General features: G+C 36.9%; 1 long non-coding RNA gene across 1 annotated transcript; it reads right to left on the bottom strand.

Annotated features, from left to right (window-relative positions):
- Positions 1-7,475: 7,475 nt before the first annotated feature.
- On the bottom strand, positions 7,476-20,170 carry LOC129274525 (uncharacterized). Its single transcript, XR_010295567.1, has 3 exons — positions 20,021-20,170; positions 13,057-13,244; positions 7,476-7,680 (listed from the first exon to the last, which is right to left on the bottom strand). It is a non-coding gene; the product is annotated as an uncharacterized LOC129274525 (long non-coding RNA).
- Between the last annotated feature and the right edge of the window lie 2,606 nt (positions 20,171-22,776).

A 22,776-nucleotide genomic window follows, 5' to 3' on the forward strand; every position in this document is an offset into this window, starting at 1 on the left:
TAGAGGATTACATTTGGAAAAATAGAAGATTTATATCATTTGGGAAAAAATCACACTTCCCCCATTTCAGAACTATGAAATTTATCAAAGCTTTATTAATACAGTTTAAAAAGGGGGTGTGTTGTGTGATGATTTGCATATAGGCCTTTACATGTAGAACTCTTCGGTGAAGTTTTCGTATAATGGAAATCTAATGTAAGGAGAAAAATGATAAATGCTCATTATCAATTATATTGGTATAAAATTGTCACTAAATAAACACATGTTTCGTGCACTTTTCGAACAGTTATTAAAGATTGATAATTAAGACTTACTTAAGGATTCTTTCAAACGTAGGCCTATAACTTTTTTTCATATTTGTTCACATATAAGCAACCTGGCACTTTTTGCACAACGTCTTAAGAGGGTTTCAAAGTCTACTTTGATTCCATTTCAAATTTTAAAAACCATAACAAGTGGGATTATGATGACCTAATCTAAAGCTGAAATGCAGTCCTTGCCAGCTTGATCAAAAACTTTCTAATCCCAATGCCAACAACGAATGATGCATTAATGAGTCATTAGGAGACTACTAAGACATCGAGGTAATGTCGCAGTCATACAAAACAGAACAGACTCAAGACCGATCAAAACTTGAACGTTATTTTAAATGACATACCATCGGTTGTTTTGAAGTCCGGTTTCGTTGATATGACTGTAACAGGAATAAATGGCAACTACATAACGATCTTTTCTGCCTCTTTTATATCAAGTTATGTCTTCTGACTCTAAATGGTTTAGATTATGTTTTTTAAATCACTTTGGCACAAACTGGCCCTGAAAGCAATGTGACATTTCAAGTGGCGCTGATTTTAATTCGGTACGATCTCTTCTTCTATTTCATGGGGTAAATAACTGTCCTTGCTTTTGGTCTATATCATTTTTAAAGACTTAATTCTTCCTTTTTAGTATTTGTTTTTATTAAGAATCATATCTGATTAACGTATTCACAGATATTCAAAGAGATAAAAGATATCACAAATTATCACATTTATATTCGAATCCTAGCTATGGCGTGTTTTCCTTCAGCAAGAAATGTATCCACACTGTGCTGCACTCAACCCAGATGAGGTAAATGGGTACCGGCAGGAAATAATTCCTCAAAAAGCTATGTGCACCTGAATCGGTACCCTGGCTTAGCCGGGTAATAATAATAGCAGGGCCCGCTGGAAGAACAGTTTTCGGAACTGAAGTGGCTACCCTGGGTAAATATACCATTATTATTATTATTGTTATCATTATTATTATTATACCGGTACATATAGAACGCAAATTTTCCCTTTCTATACAATATGTAAATTGGAATATTAAATAAATATTGTAATCACCAGGCATTAATGTCCAAAATGTTTCAAAATGAAAAAAGTGTATTAGAATTTTTATTATTATTGTTAAGGTACTGGCAACCCCCGCCACCGAGAGAATTTTATTTTTCTATTTGAATCTGAATCTTACTTCTAAAGTATTGCGGGGAAGTTTAAGACATTAAAGATATGGCAAACTACCAGGAAAAACCTCTTCCTGAGCCTCACTAATCAACACAAACTGCCCGGCGTGAATTATCAGCTGCAAAAGCGTGCCCTGGATTAGAAGATTCATACTTAAGTTTCTCAAGTCTAGTTGAGACTCCTGACGTAAGAAATTAAGACTTTCTCAATCATTTCTATCAGAAAATCGACATGAAACGTGTGTGAATGTGAACAGACAGACTAAATGCTGTGTTTTTGAGCTTTGACAAACATAGAGGGATAAAATGCATTGGTGAAGGAAAAGAGTGATAAAGAATTTTTTTTGGGGGAAAGTATTAATATCTTGAGGAGAGAAGAGGAGGTAAGCTATCTTCTTGATTAAGGTATTGAGGTAAAGGAATAATCGATTGATAAACTAAATGATATAGGAAGAAAATATTAATAATTGGATACAGTTATAAATATTGATTGGAATTCAGTAATGAAAGAAAACAAATAAATATAATAAAATAATGAATTAAATGAAATAAAGTAAAGCTATACTAACTAGGCATTGTTACAATTCAGTGATTTCCAGATAATCAGCAGCTGGATGATCAGTAAGAAAATGCATCTTTCATTCCCTTGTTATTTCCAGACGTACAGTATCAGAAGTGAGTTCACCCCATGGTCTGACTCCTGGGGAGGTAAGGGGTCTTGGGGATGCTGCCATTTTTGAGCAAAAATTATTATATTATTACTTTCTGCTTGTTAATTTTTTTTCCATATCTACATTCTACATCTCTCGTGGATAATATTTTCATGTACAGCTTTCTCAGGAGAAAGTAATGCTTCATGCCTGATCATGATCTCTCTAATTTTTACCTATTGTTTTATTACAATAAAATCGTTGATGAAGAACTGTACTGGTAAGTGGATAATTTGGCGGGTGTCCTCACAATTGTTGAATACAGTTTCGCAATCCCAGGCAAAAACCTTAATTTTTTCTCTTAGAAGTCTAATATCGTCTGCAGAAAAAACATATTGCTGACCATCGGATTTACATTATTGACATTCATCATGTACATATATCATTGGGATTACAAGAATTACAACTAAAATCAGTCCTTCTTTTCACCTTCTTGGACAACTTATCCATGAAAAATAAAAGAAAATTGGAGAACTATCATACAGAATGATTATAAATCATAAGCTGAATTGTTATGATATTAAGAATTTGAGAGGACATTTTCTGATCGACAGTCAGCAAATTACAATAGGTCAAATATATATGTGTTTTCTGACCATTATAAAAGGGGAAGCATGGGGTATAGAGCAAATACCCGTTCTGGACGCTGTTGAGTTTCTAATGATTGTCATATTTTCAAATATGATATTATTCCTTTTGTCGTTCTGTTCTTGTTGATTTTAGCTTTATGCAAGATCAAACATCAGTGAGGCATTTAAGGTGCCACAAGATTACCATGGAGACTATATTTTTAAACTGAAAATGTAAATATAACCCTAACATAACGTATGTTATTTTTATTTTAAAAAGTCAAAATAATTCAATCTGACTTAATTCTGGGAGAGGGGAGTCAGATGAAATACGAAATCAAGCAATTCATCGCAATATTATGCTGAATATTGGTTCTTCTCTGAAGATTATCCGAACGGTTAGGAAAAGTCAGAATCTTGGCAAATTGGCCAAGGACTTTCAATTAAATGATGCATCTTGGATGACTCAACAAGTCAAGTCGTTCTTCACGTCAAGTCACACCAATAGAACCGATATCAAGTCGATCGATGGTAAGTTATTGAAAAAAACGTAAAAGGTTAGATCGGGCTGGAGTAGGCTTAGTAAGTGTGACTGTGACATGATATTTGAAGTCCCTCGACAAGCAATGATATCGCCCCTCTTGTCCGAATCTTGGCAGCTGTGACACAGGTTCCGTTCCAAATAGACTCGTTTAAATACAACTCTTAAAGATCAAGCTCAACTCCTATAGATACGCGCGTCCGATTGGCTCCAAATAAAGTTGTGTTTGATATCTGGAGTTACAATTGATTGCAGCTTTTTCAAGGACCTTTCTTCTCGTTAGACAGACACATTACAACCCTCACTTTCCCGCTTGCTCACGTCGAGTCGTTGGGACATTTTCGAATCTAGTCCGAGTAAGATAAAAACTGCACTTTTATTTGGCCATGACCAGGACTTGTCATCAGCAGTCGTAGTAATACGTCAGAAGGCAAGATGATTTCCCGATTTTCTTGTTGGATATAGTTTGAAGACTGGATAAAATAATGGCGGTTGTCACAAGAATGGGTATAAAGTGTGATCTAATTTATCTCCAGGACAAAGGAAACTTATATTAAGATCTATTGTGTGAATCTAACAAAAGAAAATAATATTGAACTAAACGCCTTGCCTTAGGAAATATTATATTAAGATGATGTTTACCCTTTAATCCATATTCACAATTTGGTTATTTTAGCAATTGTGCAAAATCAAAGCAATAGTTATGAATAAAAAGGGGGTAGCATACGACGGCTTACTGTGATTAATTTGTACATTAGCATCTTGAACGAGGTCATTGCTTTTCATTACTTTTCAGTGTTTCTGTTTGGAAGCAACCAATATACTGTGCCGTTAGGAATAGTGATAATGACAAATTGGGTGTTGCACGAAACTTGCAATTGATTCCAAGTCAATTATAAGTTCTGAAATCAATCATAATTTTTTCGATCAATTTCTATATCGCAAATAATTGTATATAATCATAATTTTGCAACACCCATAAGAACATCACATATCCGTCTGCGCGTTGTTGCGTGCGCCTGTAATCTAAGGTATATGGTGAAGTTATAGTTAATTGATGCGGAGGTTCGAGGTTCGAGGCGTGGTCGTGTATTTCGGATAATTTCAAGGATGGTGATATGAAAGGTCGATGCTAGACTTGAATTATCATATCTGGTCGAAACACGTCTGTAAAAAGTTAATCATACTCCTAGCTGTCCTATAATGAGAATACCTTGACTTCCACCTGGCAAGTGTATCTTTAAACAACATGTCTCGCAAAAATTCTGATAAAACTGGGAAGTACTCAGGCAACAAAGTAAACACAATCTCTGGTAGGTTTAAATATTCTGACAACTCTGGTGTGAGTTAGCAAATCGAGGGCTTATTCCAACAAGGTGTAGGGATGTACCCAGTAGCTATATCAACACGCACTTACACTGGCAACGAACTGCATTTGTGTATGCATGGTCACGATAACTCACAATTTTGAATTCTTTCCAAGTTTTCAAGGAGAAGTAACGAGGAGTGGTCGCTGGATCGGCTGACTAATATTAAATTATGAAAAAAGTGAGCGTAGAATTAATACAAGATGATATCAAAGGTCATTTATATGGATCTAGGAATTTTAATTATCTAGGGATTTTGATATTTTTATATCCCTTACCGGATCTGTACTGTGGCATTTTGTCCTTCGAGAAAAGTTAATCCGAGAAAGGGAATAAGCTGTTATGCACATCCTTGTGAATTATTGCATCAATAAAATTATAAAACCATTAGTACATCTTCGGAAGGCAGAGCATATAGTTTAAGAGTTAGGATCGATAGTGCGACTGTCTTAGTAATTTCGCATCATTGGGGTACAAAACCTACATCAAGGGATAAAGGTGTCCAACACTTACCATTTGACTTCCAGTATTCTGTACCCATCATCAAACGAAGTCTGATCGGATGAGAATGATGGGGATGTGTTTAATATTCCAAGGAGAAATTGACAGATGCTACCTTCATCCTGAAATCCCTTTCCCTCATCACTCCTCCCTTTTACCCTTCATGATCTGGACTCCGTCTTACAAACAATTTCGATTGATTTCCATAGTTGTGGTTGATCGGATCAATCGTAACTCATTGTAAGACGGAGCCATATCATATCGAATCAGGGGTAGGGGCATCCGGATCCAGCTAACAGATGGAGGGGGGGGGGGGGGGAGGGGACCTGCGCTGCGATCTATGGCAGCTCCTGTGAATGTTGTATTTTGGGGGTGGTTTTAGAGAAGACGGTATACCATTTGTAAATAAAGTGAGTGGACATGTTGGGATACACATGTTTTTTTTGTATGATTTGGTACAGCCTTTCGTCAACTAAGATAAATAAATACAATAAATAGGTAATGAGTGAAATTTCAGACCCATGCGAACATGTTTTAGCTGATAAAGCCATACCCAACATTTTGTGGAAGATAAATAAAATGGAATAAGGAAGGCGCAGCATTACTGAAATTAGTGGAAATGATACATGAACTAAGTGGTAATCAAGAGTAACCTATATCGTAAATCTGTTTTAATTTCATTGGCAATTAAACTATGTCACTATAGCAATAATTGTTAGTGGATTACCAAAAGGGGCATTAGAAAAAATGGCGATTCATTTTGATTCTTAATATGCGCATTTTCTATTTCCCTTTCAATATTAACACCTACCTTCATCTGACATCCCTTAGTTCTTTTTATGTTTTCCTTAATGTCATCACTCAACACATTATTTCAGATCATCATGACAGAAGCTTTTTTGTAACCTTTCGAAAAGGTTGATGTTTTGATGAAAGGACGCGGCTTGAACAACATTAATGTGAAACCGAAAATTACAAGCAGACACCGTGCCCTACTTACTAAATATGGCAGCAAGAACTCTCACCATCATCTTGATGAAATTACGACTAGCTGATCTATGTAATAAGCCTTTAGAAGTTAAGAATACGGTAACCAACGGGTTAATACATAACTGCGTCTATTTGGTGGTCATTTGTTTGTAATAATACTTGCCAATAGTTGTCGTAAACACCCTTTTATTTAACCCCAGTATTCAGCTTTTCGGTTCTGAGGATTTTATATCTATTTCTCCTCTAACATTGCTGTATGTAGTATGAATTAAGTATAGGAACGAATTAGCAAGGCTCTTAGGAATCAAAACGACATTGATGCAAATCTGTAATATTGTTATATCAGGTTAATTATTAAAACAACATCAGATATACCTGGATTGACCTGAATATATGAAAAATATAATAGCTTGCCTTTACAGTCGTTAGAGCACCCAACAAGAAGGGACGAATCGTCTATTAAATGCGAGTCAACACATTTTGTATTTAAAAAAAAATTCTTAAAATACTGTTTGAAAAAAAAGAGAGACAGGCAACAAAACACTACTAATTTGAAATTATTATATATTCTTCACGACAACGGGAAATCGAATATATCCGTCTATGTTTTCTATCATCATGAATTTTTATTTACCTCAGTCTACCTTTGAATTATTTGCGAAGATTTAGAGCGATTGTAAACGCATCAAATCTTTATGCACTAATTATAATGATCGTCATCAGACCATTACCGAAACCAGACATTCCACGCTTGTCGGTTGGTTCTTATGTCACACGAGTTGTTTAAAGGAATCGTTGAGGTTTACAAAATATTCATGCTAAGGTAATAACTTAATCGATGTGCAACGCATGCGACAGCATTCCCCCATGATAAAATGACATTGGTTTCCTTCAAATGAGGCATACGTAGGTTACTAGATTCATAAGATTGACAAACTACAAGGGATTATATAAGGTTCCACAAAGTATAAATTGCTCATAAAAACCTGAATTAGCTTTTATGACAAATTGAAATGATGGCCTGTAGATATTTCTTAGCATTATTGGCATAGTTAAGTGGTCTTTAAGATTTCATATAATAAGTGATGCATTGTCTAGAACAAAATGTTCTTGAAAAAATAGTGCCATCTCTACTGGTAGCTTGGTGAGTATAAACTGTTTGTGTTTATTATTCTAAATAGAGGTAATAATCTTAGATAAAGGCTGTAAATAATGATTAAAATCTAACAATTACATTACAGCATTTTCAATAATTATCATAGATTTGGTTGTTGATATTGTTGCATTAATATTACTGTGGCTTACCTTTAAAAGACGGTACATCTTCAGCTATATTCTTCAGGTCTGAACAGGATAGACCAAAGGTGTGAGGAAGTATACCTTTCGGGCTGCCGCCGCCTCCTTCTCGTTCACCCGAGACGGTCTGTTACCACCCCCAGTAGGGCCCCGGTGCTTTCATCTCGTCGGTTTGGCTCCATTGACTGGGCTGGAGCAACTTGATACACCCCGTTTACATCTAAAACATAAACAAGATTGGGCGAATATTGATAAAGATTATTCATCGTGACGATTAATCTTAGTTTTTTTTGCAAAAAAAAAGACATATATATGACTAAATTCAAATCTTTCTTATTCGCGATAAAACTATCAACGTCTAAAAATTATTCTTCTACTTCTTTTCCACTTCCCTATTTTATCGTTAATTTCCATATTATTATTATTCTTATTATTATAATAATAATTATTATTATTATCCGCCTCCTCCTCTTTCCTCTGCTTCTTTTTCTTCTTCTTTTTCTCTTTCGTCTTCTCCTTTCTTCTTCTTCTTCCTCTTCTTCTACGTCTTCTCCTCCTTCTTGCTTTCCCCTTCTTTGCCTACTAATACTCATTCTTATCCTCTTCCTCTGTTTCTTTCTCTACTTATTCCTCCCCTAAAAAGTGTGCCACGGTTCTATTTTTTCTGTTTCCGCTGCACATTTTGCTGTTTTAAAATGTCGTAGACTTGATAAAAATTATGTGAGATCCATTAAAAGCCAAAATTTTGCAAAGATAAAGTGTATTTATGTTGTCCATAAAATGCAGCTTTTATTACTTATTTTACTTTGCAATATGCGTGCATAGATATGATACAAATCAGCCTGTTCAACACTCACGACACTAGTTACTAAATTAAGTCATTTAACTCAGCTTACTACATGTAAAGTAGAGCCTAGATTTTCATGTTAAACAGGTAGACTAAACACTGGACATACAACTAGGCTAATTTCAGGATGTGAAGTGGTTCCATTCGTACCCCAGACGAAGATGAAAGAAATGGACTCCGGGTACATCAACGCTACCATGCTCTTGATAATGTACCCCCTTCTCATGTTTAGATAAATTAATGTTGCCTTTCCACTGCTGATGGCTGTCAATTCACGCGAATAATTGCTGTTTTCATTTTTTCTCCACTTTGACGATATTTTCACCCCTTTTCTTAATAGCTTTTGCGGGAAGTTCCTACTTAAGGATTTGGAGTATTCCGTTTCAAGGATGTGAAACGCACGTAGTTCGGGTTACTTAGGTTACGAACATTGACCATTTTCTCAATTTTTCGTGAAACTGTCTCTTATTGTTGCTACTGTAATTATCATATCACCAATGAACGAATCAACGCATAAAATCTTCTATTTGTCAATGATGATACAGATCCTTTTACGTGATTTATATATATATAAAGAAATCCAAATAAAATTTAAGTAGATATTTACACCGATACATTGTGTGCCCCTGTGGAAATGGAGAGAAGAGCATGGAAACCTGAAGATGAATTGACTCCTGGGGCCCGTTTCATAAAGAGTTACAACTGTTGTAACTTTGCCATTATGGCAACTACCATAACAACAGGGCTCAGCAGCCAATCAAATTCAAGGTTACCATGGTAGTTGCCATAATGACAAAGCTACAACAATTGCAACTCTTTATGAAATGGGCACCATATGTGACTCTCTGAGCAAAGATAGATAATAACCAATTACGTACCCTTTCTAAATAAAACAAAAATGGAAAAAGGGTAAACATAAAGATAGGTCTAGGTTTGAATTTTCAGAGAGGTATAGAATTACTAATATAGGCCCCTTTCTAAATTAAAGGAGCACATGGAAAAACATAGGACGATTCTAGGAACGATTATTTAAGTTGAGGTCTAGAATAAGTGATAATGTGAGTCCCTGCCTAAAAACAGAGAACAACATGTAAAAGGGAAAGAAAATCCTACTATCTGTATGATTCTTTAATCAGAGATGTTGAATTACCAATCGTGTGCCCATGTCCGAATGGAGATAATAGCATGGAACATGAACATATTAATGGACCATAGGTATGGCCCTTAAAGCAAGAGTGTTGAATTGCCAACCCTGCACCCACGTGTAAAAGGAGAGGGGCAAATGGAAACATTCGAAGACTATTCGATTGTTGGTATGACACTTTGTGTAAATATTGAGAATGACTACTCCTTTCCGCTTGTCTAAATGAAGAGAAACGCATGGGAAAAAATATATTCTCAGGTAATTCTCTTCAAGTGCAGTTGTAAAATGTCCATGTCCGAGAGAAGAGTATGGAACATAAGAAGAGTCATCCCTAGGCACGAATCTTCATGCAGAGGTATAGAACTGCCAAATATGTGCCCCTGTCTGAACGGAGAGATGCACATGAAAAAAAAGATTACTAGTACTCCGTTCATGGTGTATCACTTTGTGTAACGAGTGAGAATGTCATATCATAATTATGTCCTTATCGAAATGGAGATAAAAAATACGCACGAACAACAACAACAGCAACAAAAATCGACTCTAGGTAGGACACTTCATCCAGAGTTGTAGAATGGACAATTATGTGTCCCTGTCTGAACGGACAGGAACCCATGGAGGGAGAAACAAAATCAACTCTAAATATGACTCCTCAAGTCAGTCGTAGAATGACCTTTCACATGTCCTTGTCCGAATGGAGAGAAGGGCAGGGAAGACGGAATGATGGTTTGGCTCTTGTCATGACTCTTCATAATTATAAAATTGTAGAATTGCCAATCATGTGCTCCTATCGGAATAGAGGAACGCAAATATGGAAAAGAATAATGTCCCTATTCGTTGTACGACAATTTGTGTAAATGTGCCCTTGTTTAAATGGAGAGAACAGCATGGAGAAACTAAGATGAAATCTACTCTAGGTATGACTATTTAAGTACAAGTGGTAGCATTGCCAATGATATATATCTGCACAAATGGAGAGAAATGCATGGAAAATGAATGAAATAAACTCTAAATATGACTTTTCAAGTCAGTTGTAGAATGACCTTTCACATGTCCTTGTCCAAATGGGGAGAATGGCGTGGAAGACGGAGAGATGGCTCAACATTAGTTATGACTCTTCAATCAAAGTTGCAGAATATTCAATCCTGTGCAAATATTTGAACAGAGAGAAGCATAAGAGAAATTAAGAGATTCACCGACGCTTGGTATGACACTGTATGAAGATTGAGAATGACTAATGATGTACCCATGTCTTAATGGATAGATGTGCATGTAAGAGGAAAAGGTGACTCGACTTCTAGTTATGACTCTTTAAGTAGACTTGCAGAATAGTCAATTATGTCATGTGCCCTTGTCTGAACGGAGAAGAATCCTTGAAGAAAAAAAGGGGGAGAAATCGACTCTAGATATGGCTCTTCTAGTACATTGTAGAATGGACAAGCGTGTGGCCTTGTCCGAATGGAGAGAAGCGCATGGAAACAAAATTGTATCTATTTTTCGTACGTGACTTTAAGTGCAGGTTAATGGCCAATGGGAAGCCATTAGTGATTGGGAGAAAAGTATGGAGAGAACCTAGCACATGTTTTAGATATGATTATTGTACCCACTATAAAATTGATGCTAATTCATACTTCATCATTATTAATATTTAATCAAATATTTTTTGCGGTAGCAGTTTTAGTGAAGCGCCGTTACTTTGGTAACTCTCGGATAAAAAAAAAGACTTTCTTGGATAAATCGTCAGTCGAGTCCTACCTTGAAAAACTGACCATTTCAACTTCTCTTTCGCTCATCCGTCAACTCCAATCAAAAGGTATGCCTGCAGCGGCAGAAGGAATTGATAATAATCAATCACTAATTCATTTATACCGTGATTGCGTCAAGGAAAGCGCATCTGAGACACTTCTTAAGACATTATTTCCAAGGGCCAATATGAAGTTATCACATCGTGATAGTTATTTTGGTATATTTCTTACCTGACTGATACGAAAACATGAATGCTTGTAAGATAGCATTAATGCTTGTAACTAGGCAACCAAAGGGCCGTAGCCTTAAGGTTCTCTCAGAGGGACTTGCATTTGAGGATTTATATCTTACCAAAGGGCAATATCACATCAAGTGGGATCCCTACCCGGGTCAAAACGGATTGAGAAGCCACAACTCTACCGACTGAGCTAACTTGCCTTCTTATAGCGATTTTCCATAATTGGAAACGTGACCTGATGCATATAAATACCAACACTTTGTAGGACAATAGAGAACATTGATATCAAACGTTCTTCACAGAGGGCGTATGACCGGTCGTTGTAGCGTGGAATACTCCTTATCAGTGTTCAAATTTGGGTGATCGGTCGTTAATTTGGTTAGACTCCTATCACGTCAAAGGAAGCGCATCTGGCCTATTCCTCAAGACAACTTATCAACAAGACTAATATGAAGTTTATCACAAGTGTTGATATCTAGTTTTATCATTTATTACTATGTGACTCACGGAATTGTGATATATATTTCCCGAGACAACTAGGCAAGAAGTTTCTTTTATTCTATTTATTTGGGCTTCTTGACAAAGAAAGTTTATCCCCGATTTGGAAGAAATATTTGATTGGTCTTTGATGTCAACATAAGTCGAAAAGATATTTACGAATACAGCTGAAGGTAAATGAGAAAAAGAGAAAATGAAATAAATGAGAAGTTGCTTTGTTTTCAGCATAAAAAATAAAATAAGTTATACGCAAATTGAAAATAAAAGTAAAAATAGCAATTTATTGAAATATAAGTATGACGTTCCTACTTTTTCGAGAAAAAAATGAAATGCCTTCAATGGGATGCCCATAAATTTTGCTCCAAAAGTAAATTATGAAAATTCGATATTTATAATCGAATGCTTGTTACCAAGTAATTCTTGGTAACTTGGTTAAGTTGAAAGTAGCTTCTGAATACCATTATGAATCACCCGTGATTTGTAAACCTTAATCAAGTAATATGGCAATACATACTATGCAAATATCGACGTTAAGAGGCCCAAAGGCCTATGTGGAGGGCTGCTTCGCATAGTTCCAATAAAGATCCGAGCCGGATAGGACCCGAATATCAATTTCGTTATCCGATATAAAAAGAAAACAAATGAGGTGGAATCTTCAGCAACCGGTGTCAAAAGCAGTGTCCGAGATGGAGTGAGCTGCTATTTTTAAGAACGAGTCAAGTTTCTGGCGATTTCACCTCTTCCTCTTTCTACTTGTCACCTCAACATCCTATTTATATATCCTTCTTTCTCTCTATCTATCCATATATCAGTATAAGCTTTGTCTATCTACCTATCTACCTATCTATCTATCTATCTATCTATCTATATATCTATCTATTTATCTCTCGCTGTCTTCTCTTTCATCCTAATCCCAATAATCTTCATCACGTTTATATGTCTGTCTGTCTCTCTTTCTCTCCCTATACCTACAAACTCTCACATCAATCTCCATTACTCATGTCTTTTCTTTAAACCTTATACTCATTGTATCTTTGTCGGTATATCTTTTACTGTTTCTCTCTCACCTTTTTACCTTGCAAGCCAAGAATAGATGAAGAAAGAGGGACCAAGCATTACTCACGGAAATACGATTACATGGTCGGTTTGTGTCCATAAGGAGATCCGTCGTCGATGAGTCTTTTACTTGTTTTGGTCCGTGGTGCTTGTCGATGACTAATTTAGGACATGTTTGTCCAGGTAAAGTAATTTCTTTCTTTTCCTTTTTTTTTCTTGCGAAGGTCTCCACTTCTGCGCGACCACAGCTTCCACCTAACAAGAAAGAAATTGAAACCTTCAAAATATCTAAGTGACCAATAATAATTTAAAAAAATATTGTAACGGAAATTGAGTTATATGATTATCCATCCTCTTTGTATCGAAAAATTATTCAGATTTGACAGAATTGTTATCAAGACAACTTAAAAAACCACACACAATCAATAAGAACTTATCATCTGTAAAGCGATGTATTGTTTACCTACCTAATAAATATTCTGCTGAAAACCCTTACGAGAGGAGAGCCAATATCAGATGATTCATTATAGTCATTATTTCTAGTCCAAGATTTAAATCACTTGTATTGAGAGCAGCAAAATATGAAATATAATTTGGATTTAAATTATCATATCTCTTTTCATTTTTTTCAGAATTTTTTTCCCAGGTACCCAGTTCCGTCACACGTCAGGCAGCATGACATCGGAAGGAGGTCCCGCCCTTGTCATGTCAAAGACCTTCAAACATTTACCCTTGCCATTATTCCTCACAAGATGATGGACAAATCATGTCAACATTCAACACCGTTCCCATGGCAACTTTGTCATGATATGCACCTCCAAACGCTACGTTGGAATTAAAGATTCCCTTCAACAGAAGTTGGGTATATTGTTTGATGTAGCATTTTTTTATTGATTTATTTTTTACAGATATCATGATTTTCCCTAATTGTGATTCTTGGATTAAAACAAAAAAACTTTATCCTACTTTAGCCTAATACACCACTTGGGCTAAACCCCTTTGTCTAAAATAAATTTGGTCTAATTTTCGTTAGGTCTGCACTACACTTGGTATTATGCCCACTTAATGTAATTACTAATACCAATTTAGTCTAATTTCAGTTTGTCTCATGTTCACTTCGTTGATTCTTTTTCTTTAATCAAATAAAAATGTGGTTCATAAGCAGTTTATCTAACTATATGGACTAAGCTGTGTGAGAGCAAGTGGGTACTAGACGGAATGGACATACGGTTACTGGAAATAGACAAAATAGAATATGGGTTAAATTGGTAAGCCCCAGTCACATATAGACACGGATCCTCACGGATCAACACGGCAACGCCGGCATGATCCGGGGAGGTCCGGGATCGTTTTGCCCCGGATTGAGCGTTGATGACTGTAAAGCCACAGTCACATATAGACACGGATCCTCACGGATCAACACGGCAATGCCGGCATGATCCGGGGAGGTCCGGGATAGCTTTGCCCCGGATGACTGTAAACACGGCATCTACACGGCATCTTCACACGGATCTACACGGACCATGCCGGCAGAGCACGTCGTCAACACGGACCTACACGTCAGCAACACGGACCTACACGTCAGCAACACGGACCAACACGTCAGCTACACGGACCAACACGTCAGCAACACGGACCAACCCGTCAGCTACAAGGACCAACACGTCAGCAACACGGACCTACACGTCACCAACACGGACCAACACGTCAGCTACACGGACCAACACGTCAGCTCAAGGACCAACACGGCAGCTATATTGACCAGCACGGCAAATAAAAATCTGCTCATAATAATGAGCTGATATTTATTTATTTTTTTTCATCCTTGTCGCAACATTATATTATGTTGTTTTAAAAAAAAGATATCAAAACTTAAAACTTCCTTAACCAGCAAAAACGCTGTTTTTTATACAACGCAGTTTACTGTTATAACAGTAGTTGTTAAGTACTTTAAATATTGAACGACAAATTTAATTTCGATTTGATTTGATATCACGTTATTGAAATCACAGTAAAGGAAAGAAATTTACAAAGTCAATAGAAAACATAATAAAAAATTAAGATAGGCCCAGGTCATGACGCATAACTGTCGATGCAGGGCAGTGGTATAAAACTTAATGTACAATTTTGATGTAACAGGTACATAACATTTATTTTAAGAAAATGAAATGTGAAATAGTAATAACAGACAAAGTTGGGGTAAATATTTATTTAAAAAAAGAAAGAAAATTATTGATACATGCACTAAGTTTACAAATATTAGGTTGGGGCCAATCTCCAAAGCGTAAGAAAATATCCTGAATCGTTAAATCATCCATTTAATCATAAATAAATTAAGCAAGTTTGTGTCAACTGTTTAACAACTCCTGAAAAGTTCATAAAGTAAATAGCGTTGTAAAGATTTGATGGGAAAAAAAAACACGGACTGCCAAGGATACTCCAGGCAGCCACACGGACCTACACGGCAGCTACACGGACCTACACGGCAGCCACACGGACCATCCCGGATGGCTTTGCCAACCCGGCAGTCCACGGATGACGCCGGATGTTTTTGACAGTCAAAAACATCCGGCGTCATCCGTGGACTGCCGGGTTGGCAAAGCCATCCGGGATGGTCCGTGTAGGTCCGTGTGGCTGCCGTGTAGCTGCCGTGTAGGTCCGTAAACTGTGTTGTATAAAAAAACAGCGTTTTTACTGGTTAAGGAAGTTTTAAGTTTTGATACCTTTTTTTTAAAACAACATAATATAATGTTGCGACAAGGATGAGGGAAAAAATTAATAAATAAATATCAGCTCATTATTATGAGCAGATTTTCATTTGCCCTGCTGGTCAATATAGCTGCCGTGTTGGTCCTTGAGCTGACGTGTTGGTCCGTGTAGCTGACGTGTTGGTCCGTGTAGCTGACGTGTTGGTCCGTGTTGGTGACGTGTATGTCCGTGTTGCTGACGTGTTGATCCGTGTTGGTCCTTGTAGCTGACGTGTTGGTCCGTGTTGCTGACGTGCTGGTCCGTGTAGCTGACGTGTTGGTCCGTGTTGCTGACGTGTAGGTCCGTGTTGCTGACGTGTTGGTCCGTGTTGACGACGTGCTCTGCCGGCATGATCCGTGTAGATCCGTGTGAAGATGCCGTGTAGATGCCGTGTTTACAGTCATCAACGCTCAATCCGGGGCAAAACGATCCCGGACCTCCCCGGATCATGCCGGCATTGCCGTGTTGATCCGTGAGGATCCGTGTCTATATGTGACTGGGGCTTTAAAGAGGAATTTCATCTTGACGAATAGTTTGGTGTAAACAATAATAAGAGATTGGTGAAGGTTTAAGGAAAATCCATTAATCAAGAAAGTTAGTAGAATTCTAAATGTGACGTCATATATGAGCAGCTATTAAGCTGCTATGTTATATGAAATGCATAAATTGCCAATTTTTAATGATTCATGACAACTTAATATTACTGTCTAAAAGTAGCAGTTGTGGGATGTTTATTTATCACTCACCATTCACCAGCTCCAGTGTAAAAGCTATGGCCCGTATTCTGAAGTCAGGTTCAACTTAGACCATGGTCTAACTCTGTGCTAAAATTATGGGAAGCCAAAAGTGTCATTTTTTTTATTAAGTTGTACGTTCCTTATGTTTACTGTGCTCTTTCCTGATTCATCGATGATTGAAGACAATCATCTATTTATAGTTCCCTGACAATTACATATATGAATGATTTGAGAGCCAAATGAGCTGAAATATGATATCTCTACTGTTAGTGATTTATGTAACAATTGGCTATCCATACTTAAACCACAACTCTAAACCCGAGTTTAAGTTAGACCCGACTTCAGAATACGGGCCTATGACTTTGCTCCTTTCACAAAGGTGACGCGTCTTTTTTTAAACAAACCATCATGATTTTTCTAAAGTAGGCCTACCCAGCTATCTTTCCCTTTTATCACGAAAGCGATAGTCATCGAAGTAGGTCAACTTGGTTTCAATGTGGTGATTCCAACTAACGGATATACAAACATGATCTCCTAGTCTCTTTTAATTATATTTATTTTTATGCACTGATCACGTTGGAATAACACGTTGATTGATAATCATTTCGATATTTACATGTTAGTGTCCCAGTACGTCTCTTCTTATTGCGTTTAAACTAATATTCACTAACTACGCATTACGGAAATATCTTGCTAAATGAAAATCAGATGTCGGTATTGGTAAAGCTTCTGACTATCCCCATCTATACTTTGAATGTAAATTGATATTGTTTATGTTTGTGATTATAAAAAATGAGCGGTTTCTGTGTGTGTCTTAGTGTGTCTTCATTTCATAATAGGGATTTTTCACAACCGCAATGCAGAACGCTTTAGGGAACAATGAAAATCTATTGTCAAATGCCCTTCATGACAATAAAGACATTGTCGAGGGATGGTGAATCGAAACTGCTGTTTCGTCTTGGACTCTGGATAAACGACATATTTGCCATTTTTTCGTCAGATCTAAAACGTAGGACGAAACTGCTGTTCCGATTCACCAGTTTTCGACAAAGACCTCCTAGCTTTTCATTGTGATTTTACTTGAACTTTTAATGCATTTGCTGTGTTGTTGGATCAGTCCTGCGTCGCGCTGTGAATACCCCCAAATACCTGTAGGCCTAATGGGATCCGTGAAGCTTTGCGGATGTTTCGATAAACATGTTTGATAACTTTCTTTGTGTTATCCGATAATATTAATAATAAATATACACACACGATGAGTTGTCTTATATCCATACATCGTTACAATTACAAAATGACGGAATTCTGCCATCTAGAAAACTATCCTGCAAGTTCCAGCATATACTTTTTTTTTAGTAAAAGCTTTATTGAAACACAATTTGATAGTTTCGAATGCATTTTAAAAAAAATAATTAAATATTAAAGTAAAAATATTGGTACAATGTTGACTGAATGTTAAAAGTTAAAAGGTGTATTGCGAAACAAATATCCTTATTGAAATATCAGGTCAGCCGAATTTTTAATTTTCTATATTCCTCTTTGTGGAGCGGGTTTTGTTTTACTCAATTTTTGCCCTTGTCTAATGAACCTGCCAAGCCAGCCCATCATAATTCAATGATTACAGATCAAAACATTGCTCGAGGCACATAGATACTTGGAGCTTAACATGTTGTCGCCAAGCAGGAATCGAAGTGCAGACGATATCAGATGTATGCCCTTTCATCGCTATTCTTATTTGCCACTCTACTCAGAATCTGATGCGGTTGGAAGGGACATACTTAAACTTCACTCTAAAAAGAATTGGTCAAAATGACCATTCTCTTGGTCAATATGAATACGACCGAAGAAAATGGTCAAAACAACCAAATTATTGGTTAAAATCTACCAGGAATTTGGTTGAGTTGACTATTTTTCTCGGTCGGACACATGTTAGCCAAGAGAATGGTCATTTCGTTTTTTTACCAATACTTTGATATGCAAATATGGAGAGAGAGAGAGAAGTGTACATTTTGTGCTATATACATGTACATGTATAGATACAGTTTCGAGATAAGTCCGAATCGATACAAAGGGCTCTAAAGACATTTGCTATTGTCAAAATAAAGAGTAATGAAATATGTCGATTTCTTATTTTATTACTCTAACTAATTATGTACTTACCGGGACAGAGACCGTATCTCCCTCACCAGCTCTCTGTCTTTAATAAATATGGGTTATGAATGTGAATGTAATATTTAGGGACAGTTTTCTGGCGTCCGGCGAGCGATGACACTCATTGTTTTTACAGTCACGTGGAATGCGTTTCATGATGATAAATTATCTGCACTGTTTGTTTAATTATATCCCAAAGATATTTATTTGATTATTGAAGTTCATTCTAGTAAAATGAGGAAAATGAGCCAAAAGACAAGAAAGCCTTGCTCATTTATCAAAATTGAAGATATTCCAGTCTTCAAAGGTGCCAGTACTATTAATTCGCGTGTACTCCAGGTAAACCCTTGTTTTATTTTTATTAATAAATCATATCGATATTATTGGCTTCATAGATTAATTTTAAGAAAAGTTGAAGAAAACTTCACATCATTTTCGGCGCATTGAAGCACAGAGCTACATGCAGACAACATCAATTAACAGATGCACTTTAAAAACAGGTATCGATATCTTTGCCGTCACGTGACCATAATATTCGTCACACACCGCTGGAAACCCGTCACATGTTTTTACAAAGAAGATAATACGCTCAACAGGAAAACAAAGGACGTTCGAATGAAGTCCAAAATTGATACAAGGAAGCTTATCAAATCATCCTAAACATTGAAGGAAATTGGAAACTCCTTCTAAAAATGTTTTCATAGTTACTATCTTCGAAATCGGGAAAACTAAGCATTCAAGGGAGGAAAAATCCAGATAATTTAAAAAGAAAGAAGAATGGTTGTAACCATGACAACAGACATTCTCCCGCTACGATTGGGTGTAACTTGACCTATAAACTTGCTCTGAAAATTAAATAAATTGCATCAGCGAAGACGTTTTACTGCTGCTCATCCAAACTTGTTGCGTAGCGTGAGTTGTACCAATCATTGATATCGAAATTATCAAATTCATTCAAATTAATTTGGTTTAAAAATCGGATCTATACATCTAGCATTCCTCAAATAGCAAGAATCGACCTAGGATTTCGAAACGAGACCCAATATATTATTAGGGCATCTGAAGACTTAACACAAAAAGTAAGCTTCAGTTGAATTAAATTTGACGCAACTTTTGAAATTGATCGCAAAACTGGCATCAGACCCCTCCGTCTAATATGTGGTCGCCCTTTTCCAGCTGCTCTAAATGAAAGAGAAGGAGGGGGAGGCTTCCAAAGACGAACAAAGCACTTTCAATATGTTATAAAATGAGCCAAGTACGTTGGGGTGCTAGTGTATGAGTTACTTTTGTTAACTGAAGTCCTCAGTTTTATGAAAATTACTTTAAAAAGGAAGGCCTACCCGAAACGAACAAACTTTCCTATTCAGATTCTTTTCTTCTTCTATCTTTACTTACCGAACTGGATAAAACTTGTTGAAAAGGTTTTCCTGCTATCTATTCAGTAGCCAAAGATGTATGGATCAAGTTGTTTTTGATCTAATAAATCGTCTTTCAGATAGAGTCGAAACAGCAACTGACATGTACATTTCCACTTAAACGAAACCCTTCCCCGATCTGTTCATTCTGTGGTGATTCAAATTTCTGGTCGGTTCTTTCCCCTGGAACCTATTAACAAGGTATTTCTTTCAAACTGTTGAAAATGAATGGACTACATTAGGCCTATACAATGCATGGAATCCGATTTGCATACATTGACTGTTGCTTTGTCCGATAAACCACTGAAAGGTGTCCTGGGTGGTGTTTTCATAAGCAGTTCGTAAGTTACGAGCGACTTTACGAACGTCTGGCGGTCATTTTCCTTTCGAGCTTTCGTGGGTTATCCTGTTCAAGCCTGTTGTTTTTAACTCTACTATATATATATTTCTGGTGACTTGCCCCCCAAAAAAAAAAATAAAAAAAAATTAAGGAATGAATGAATATAAATGAATGAATGAATGAATGAATGAATGAATCAATCAATCCATCCATCCATCCATCCATCCATCCATCCATCCATCAATCAATCAATCAATCAAACTTATGAAACCTCTACCATGGTGGTCATGACCATCATTGTGTTTGGATGGTATGCGGAACATTTTTAGTTGGTGAACAGGTTTATTGCGTTGGCACTCTAACCTTCCTCCGACCACGATAATCGTACTGGTTTCGAGAAGTATCTTGGTCGGAGGAAGGTCGGAGTAACTCTGTCCAGTCAGATTGGCACTACTCCGACCTTTCCTCCGACAAACGCAGCCTACGTCTGGGTTGTGATAAGATAAATATCTTTGAAAATTCAATCCATGCATATTGGAATTTTACTCCGACTAGGATCCCACGTAGTCTACAAATGTAGACCCACAACTGCAGTGTATGTATCACAGCTGATTCAAGGAGTCTGCATAGCAGACTAGGTCTACTGTGGCTGCAGATTGTGAAATGGCTCGCTTCGCTCGCCCTTTCGGGCTGGTTTGCTTCGCGCGCTGAGATCCCACCTTACGAGCTATTCAGAGTCTGCATAGCAGACTAGATCTCACGCGTCTGAACAAGGCTATCGATCGAAAGTCATGTTAGGAATTTAAACACATTTCGAGATTTCTTCTTACGACTTTGATTGAAAGTTATTGAGTGAAGGAACGATCACGCCTCGCCGATTTGGATGGCGGTTCATGGTGGTTTTCCCGCCGAAGCGGGGTGCAATGAGAGCCCTTTATTGCAGATCTTGGTCTATTTATTTTCAATGGGTTACGATAAGGTGCGGTGTTGCTATGTCAGGCAAGCACAGTTCATAAGAAAATTACAAACGTTGTTATCCACTGAAAGATGATTGGTCAAGCTCAAAAAGGGCCCTGAAAACCGCCAAGAACCGCCATCTATATAGGCTATGTGTGATCGCATTAAAAAAATATATATTGGTCCGAAGCCGCGTTATCTAGAAATTAATTGAAGGCCTCGATGAAGAGACGGATCTCTGATGCCGGTTTTGCAATAAACTTTAAAGTTTGGCAAATTTGCTTTCAAAGGGCTACAACCATTGGCGGCGGAAGCCAAACAAATTAGGGGGACCACCACAAAATTTTAACAAGCAAAAAAAAAAACGAGGTTATCAAACAAAACTTTAGGGGGGCCAACAAAATTTTTTGACAAGCAAAAAAAAAAAAAACCCACCATATTTTAAGGGGGGATCGTCCCCCACCTCAGATTTAGGGGGGACAGGTCCCCCCCGTCCCCCCCCCCCCGCCTATGGTTACAGCAAGGCGTGAATCGCTTTGTTAGGCAAGCCAATTCAAAAGAAAATGCGAAACGGTAACCAACTGAAAAAAAAAATTGCCAAACTTTGTTATACAAAGGAATTGCAAATCGTCTCGAACGTTATCGAAACTAGCGAGTGACAACCCCTTTTTTGACATACACAAACATCTAATAATCAAATATGAATTAATGTATTTTAAACTTGTCGTGATTGTCGACGTCAAATTCGTGCACATATTGATATTTAAATAACAAACGTCTGAGAGATACAAAAACATAAAAGAGGGGAAGAATGGAAAAGTTATTTTTAAAAGCAATTTTAGAAAAATCCCGCCTTAATCCGCAGTAGGAAGTCGGCATTTTTTAGGGCGGAAATTGATTGATAATTCCTGGAAGTAATTAAGGCAATTATCCAATAAACTCATTTTCTGTTTCCATAAACCGCAAATAATGTGTGCGGAGTAGAAAGATAGCAACATTAAACATTTCCCAAACTGAGGTTTCCAAACCTTGACTCTATCAAAGAAGTTTGTATATATGCTAACCTTTTTTATTTTCAGGGCCCCTGTGCACGATCTTTGAAGTGGGGGGTGCTTGTTTTGAAAAAAATATCGACAAAGCAAAAAAAAAAAAAGTTTCACTTAAAATTTTTGGCCAAATTCTTTTTAAAAACACTTTCGTGCAGCTCTTCGTCAAAATAATATTGCCTTGAACTCAAACAGTACAAAGAATAGAAAGGACATAATAAGATACATCATTACTATTAAATCGTTCGTTCCTAAGGAAGTTGCAAACAAAGTTATGCTTATTACTTGACATACCCGTGAGGGGATCTCACTATGTTCCACCGAGATACTGGAACATAGATCTGCTATCCCTAGAAACATTAAATTTATGATAAGTTAAGCAAAGAGAAAAAT

Source organism: Lytechinus pictus, chromosome 13 (genome assembly GCF_037042905.1).
Source record: "Lytechinus pictus isolate F3 Inbred chromosome 13, Lp3.0, whole genome shotgun sequence".
NCBI lineage: Eukaryota > Metazoa > Echinodermata > Echinoidea > Temnopleuroida > Toxopneustidae > Lytechinus > Lytechinus pictus.